The sequence below is a fragment of the Ranitomeya variabilis genome, chromosome 1, assembly GCF_051348905.1.
Source record: "Ranitomeya variabilis isolate aRanVar5 chromosome 1, aRanVar5.hap1, whole genome shotgun sequence".
NCBI lineage: Eukaryota > Metazoa > Chordata > Amphibia > Anura > Dendrobatidae > Ranitomeya > Ranitomeya variabilis.
Window position 1 is genome coordinate 117,402,619 of NC_135232.1, and position 6,000 is coordinate 117,408,618.

General features: G+C 42.0%; 1 protein-coding gene across 1 annotated transcript in view; it reads right to left on the reverse strand.

Annotated features, from left to right (window-relative positions):
* Positions 1-5,749, reverse strand: part of ANKRD34B (ankyrin repeat domain 34B) — a 57,381-nt gene extending 51,632 nt beyond the window's left edge. The window contains exon 1 of the mRNA XM_077288347.1: positions 5,440-5,749. The gene's annotated coding sequence lies outside the window, so the exon portion shown is untranslated. The remainder of the gene's footprint in view (positions 1-5,439) is intronic.
* Positions 5,750-6,000: the final 251 nt, after the last annotated feature.

Here is a 6,000-nt window from a genome sequence, read left to right on the forward strand (position 1 = left end):
GCAGTTATTAATAACCTACAAGGATAAATGGAGTTTCCTATGTTAGGTTTCTTTCACATTTCCGTCGGGACTCTCCCGTCCTGCTGCGTCGCCGAGAAGTAGCAACAGACGTTAATAAAATAGTGTCAAAACGTATGTCACGGGTGCACTGGGCCCGTCTTTCTGACGGACCCGTCGAGGCTATGTGCACCTGTTGTGTATGCGTTTTCGCTGCGACTTCTCGCGAGATTTTGCAATGTCTAGGAACGCTAGCTGCAGGGAGCATCGGTAACGCTGCATGGGACGCCGGTAGGTGAGAATATTGCGATTTTTTTTTTTTTTTAAATTATTTTTCACATTATATCTTGCTACTATTGATGCTGCATAGGCAGCATCAATAGTAAAAAGAGAAAGAGAGCGAGAGATTTACAAGGGCTTGTAAAAACCAGCAACTTACAAGCTGTTTGCAGGACAAGCATTAGGGGCAGGCAAACTAGGCATTTTCCTAGGGCCCCAAGCCCCCAAGGGTCCCCAGTCAATTGAAGCTATGGGGCCCCTGAGGCTGGGAGGCCCGAAGCCAGCACTAGCTCTGCTGATACAGTTGAAAGCATTATACTGTATGGGGTTGCATTTTACTAAATGGGGGCTGGTTTTTTTTACTATATTGGGCTGCATTATACTTTATGGGGGCTGCTTTATACTGAATGGGGGCTGCATTATACTGTATGGGATTGCATTTTACTAAATGGGGCTGCAGTATACTATATGAGGCTGAATTATATTGTATGGGGGCTGCATTATACTGTAGTGTATAGTGTGGAGGCTTATTATAGTACTACTTTCTATGGAACTTAAAGGATTGATCCCTCCATATTATGAATGTTCATTTAACTTTTCGACCTATGCATATTTTTTGAGTTACCTATTACTATTTATTAATATACCAATTACTGGAGTTGCTGCATCTTTCACATTTTTTGGTCCAGCTGTTTGTCAAATTTTTAACATAACATAATAAAGATATTGTTTTTATCATTTTTCTAGTATTTGGCTTTTGGGCACTTTTCGTTATATGATTTATGCATTTTGTAGTGCATGGCCCCACTAACAGTCCTATTCACTTTAGTACATACAGTATATACCCAACATCATGCATTTTTAATGTACTTTTACAAATTGTTCACTTTTGCTTATACTCTATCGAGGACTATGGTGGTGCATTATACTATATGGAAGACTGTGGGGCGCATTATATTATATGGAATACTGTGGGGTGTGCATTATACTAATGGAGGACTATGGGGAGTGCAATATACTATATGGAGGACTATTGGGAGTGCATTACACTATATGGAGGACTATGGGATGCATTAAACTATATTGAGAGGACAAAAGGGGGTGTACTATAGTATATGGAGGACTACGGAGAGTGCATTATACTATGTGGAGTGCTATGGGGTGCATTATACTAAATGAGAAAAATGCTGCCTTTTCATTGAGTGATTGGATTGTTTATGCCGGAACAAAAATCCTTATTCTCTGCAGTACTTTGCCCAGTGGAAACTGCAAATATGCTGCTGATAACATGATATTGTTTGGGAACAGATTGATCTACTAGTGATCGTTCTGTGCCCATCATTGTTCCTCAGCCGGTGTAATGAAGATGGGAAACAAGCGTCAAACGACTTATATATTGTCGATGATGCTCATTTAACAGCCTGAACTCAGCACATGTAAATAGAACACAAAAGTTTCTGTGTGACAAAAAAATAAAAACAAGACAAAAAAAGCACAAACAAATTATAAGTGATGAATTAGGGCCTTACTGTTTATACCGATTTTGTACAGTAGGGAAAAAAAGTATTTGGTCAGCCACCAATTGTGCAATTTCCTCCCACTTAAAAAGATGAGAGAGGCCTGTAATTGACATCATAGGTAGACCACAACTATGAGAGTCAAAATGAGAAAACATCACTGCTCTAGAGGAGATCTGCATGGAGGAATGGGCCAACATACCAACAACAGTGTGTGCCAACCTTGTGAAGACTTACAGGAAACGTTTGACCTCTGACAGTGCCAACAAAGGATATATAACAAAATATTGAGATGAAATTTTGTTAATGACCAAATACTTATTTTCCACCATAATTTGCAAAATAAATCTTGCCAAATCAGACAAGGTGATTTTCTGGATTTGTTTTCTCATTCTGACTCTCATAGTTGTGGTCTACCTATGATGTCAGTTACAGGCCTCTCTCATCTTTATAAGTGGGAGAACTTGCACAATTGGTGGCTGACCAAATACTTTTTTTCCCCACTGTATAACCATGAATCCTGAGTCCTAAGACTGAGGTGGTCTTTTTGCAAGGAGGTTCCATGTACAATACTGAAATTTGGGTAATTACAATAATACAATATTTTATGCCATTTTGCAGCAATTACATTTGTGTTATTTACTGGCTCCTAAATACTGTGTTATTAGAGTAACTATATGTAGTGTAAGAGAAGATTCTTCTCTGCGATGTTCTTTTTTAATATGGGTCCCTCTGGCTCAGTTGGAATTGGCATATTTTTTAATAAAACAAAATAAATGACTTTCTTCCAGCCGGGTTTTAATTTCATAGTTATTGCTGGTGTTTTTCAGCTGTTGTAGAAGACGGTGTACCTATCCCAACAAAATCACACAGCCATTAGATCATATAGTACATGACACATACACGCAGTGTGGCACATATCCAGTATAACTAGATTGCCGGAGGTCAGTGTGATCAGTGTAATCACATAGACCGGACTGGGAGCAGACAATGCTACTGTCTGCATATAGCCCCATATTAATATAGCATTAATCCTGGATCCTGCAGTTTGTAAGTCACAATCATGGAATCATGTGCTTAAAACATTTTATTTGTATGTCCCTCCATAATCCAACCCTGTACACCCTGGTCACATCTTCATCGCAAATACTATTATGTAAATTATGCTGCTCCATTGTCTGCGATGCCACTTTATTATCTATATCCTAAATGTTGTGCCCAAGTGTAGGCCAAATAGCAGCTTCAACACAGAATTGCCCCTAATCTTCCTATAGCAGGGACCATTAATAACGCCTATTACTTTACATTACATTATAGTGCTAGTTTTTCCAAAATAATGCCCATCCAAATGGCCCAGGGATCTTTTATTTTTCCAGTCTCTACAGTCAGAGATCAGAACTGGAGATCACAGGGCAGTGGAAGGGATCATAAATGTTAGGTCCCGAGGAATCCAGAACTGTACATAAGATATAATGGCAGCAGCAAACAAGAGCCAGAAATGTAACACAAGGACATGGAGGATCCAAGATCACAGGTAGAATAATGTAAAATGGGGAACAAAGCTGCAACCTCCCGACGAGAAGTCCGGAAACTAGAAAGAAAGGAAAACTCTCCGCTTAGCAGTGACCCCAATGTGGTCGCTGCTACTTTATCTTCTTTGGAGAAATGCAACATTGTCTCACTGACTCGTGGACACTGTGCCAACCAGTGCCCCATGCCAATATTGGCCAGTGTGGTCCCATAATAAAGTTAGCCTAGTGTCGTTATAGCACAGGCATCCATAGTGCACTTACCTCCTCCATGCTGATGGGACTGATCACTGACTGGGGGGAAGTTACAGCACATGTGAGGAGCAAACCAGGTGCCCACACATAACTTACTTTCTCTGAAGCCAATTGGCATTGTAGAGTGTTTCTGCCAGGACAGAAGCAAATCCCACTGAACATCCCCCAGAACATGTATATATATACACTCACCGGCCACTTTATTAGGTACACCATGCTAGTAACGGGTTGGACCCCCTTTTGCCTTCAGAACTGCCTCAATTCTTCGTGGCATAGATTCAACAAGGTGCTGGAAGCATTCCTCAGAGATTTTGGTCCATATTGACATGATGGCATCACACAGTTGCCGCAGATTTGTCGGCTGCACATCCCAAAGATGCTCCATACAAGGCAGGATGGATCCATGCTTTCATGTTGTTTACGCCAAATTCTGACCCTACCATCCGAATGTCGCAGCAGAAATCGAGACTCATCAGACCAAGCAACGTTTTTCCAATCTTCTACTGTCCAATTTCGATGAGCTTGTACAAATTGTAGCCTCAGTTTCCTGTTCTTAGCTGAAAGGAGTGGTACCCGGTGTGGTCTTCTGCTGCTGTAGCCCATCTACCTCAAAGTTCGACGCACTGTGCGTTCAGAGATGCTCTTAGGCCTACCTTGGTTGTAACGGGTGGCGATTTGAGTCACTGTTGCCTTTCTATCAGCTCGAACCAGTCTGCCCATTCTCCTCTGACCTCTGGCATCAACAAGGCATTTCCGCCCACAGAACTGCCGCTCACTGGATTTTTTTTCTTTTTCGGACCATTCTCTGTAAACCCTAGAGATGGTTGTGCGTGAAAATCCCAGTAGATCAGCAGTTTCTGAAATACTCAGACCAGCCCTTCTGGCACCAACAACCATGCCACGTTCAAAGGCACTCAAATCACCTTTCTTCCCCATACTGATGCTCGGTTTGAACTGCAGGAGATTGTCTTGACCATGTCTACATGCCTAAATGCACTGAGTTGCCGCCATGTGATTGGCTGATTAGAAATTAAGTGTTAACAAGAAGTTGGACAGGTGTACCTAATAAAGTGGCCAGTGAGTGTATATATATATATATATATATATTGTATTTGATAGGGGTAATATAATGTATGATAGTATACCCAACTATATAGAATAACATAGCTACCACAAATATGAGCTATAAAGTACCAGAACTCCTATTGTACATCTGCATACAGATATGTAAAGTGAAGTATACATTGTCCATAGTATACTATCACTACATAGTAATCATGTATAGAATAATATATATTACCATATGTAGAAGCATATCTCCAGTGTAGCCCCATACAGTACAGATTACATAACAGTAAATAATGGCACCATAATGGTGATACACAGTATAATTACACATGAGTATATTAATATTATGCTAAATAACCATATGCAGTATGTTATTTAAACTGGTTGAGTGAATATATATATATGTACATAAATAAATATATATGTGAATAATAGATATATGTACATAAATATATACGTGAATAATATATATATACACAGAGTGTGCACATTGTTTATGTCATGGATCTCATAATGACTATGCACTGAATTCTCTATGAAGACTAAGCAGCTTTGTGACTCTGGGCACAGGATACATTGGAGCTGCAGGTGTCCCTGGGCATTTTGGAGTTGGCACATGGGGTGGTGCTGTACTGACAAGTAGGGCAGTGTACAGAATGGAAATGTCACATTGTATACCAGGTGAGGCAGAGTAAAAGTTCCTGATGACAGAGCAGCACTGTCCCACACCGAGTAGTATTGTATGGAGAAAGTGCCCACTGTAGCCAGGAGATAGAAGGAAGGAGAGACTTTACCTGCTGCTGTCAGGTGTCAATCACAGAAGTAGCGGGAGCTGTGAGGTAGCGCCGGTCCCCGGGCTCGGTGGCAGCGGCGGGCAGGTCACTGGCACAGAGTTACCCTCTCCATTGCAGTGGTGAGTGGCTCCGAGCCCGAGCGTTTCTCTGCAGCCCAGCGCCGCCTCCGCTTCCACCTCCGCCTCTGCAAGTCTGAGCAGAGGAACCTGCTGCTGCAGCAACTCACAAGTGGCAAAGCACGGCAAGCAGCAGGCTGCCAGGGAAATCTCCCGTCCTCCTCCTCCTGGGGATGCAACAGGGATCTGGGGGCGGCACAGGCAGAGGAGGGAGACTCTCGCCCCCATTCTTCACACAGGGACAAGTTGCAGTCTTATTAGAGGGGGCATGGAGCAAGGAGTGGGCCAATATGTCTCTTCACACCCCTGAATGCTGCGTGTGCCCTGGAACTGATTGCCAGTGTGCATGCCAGGGGCTGCCACACAATATCCCCCATATTATGATTATTAATCAGAGCTGATCAATATGAATTTATTAGGAAAATACATTGGTAATGTCTTACAT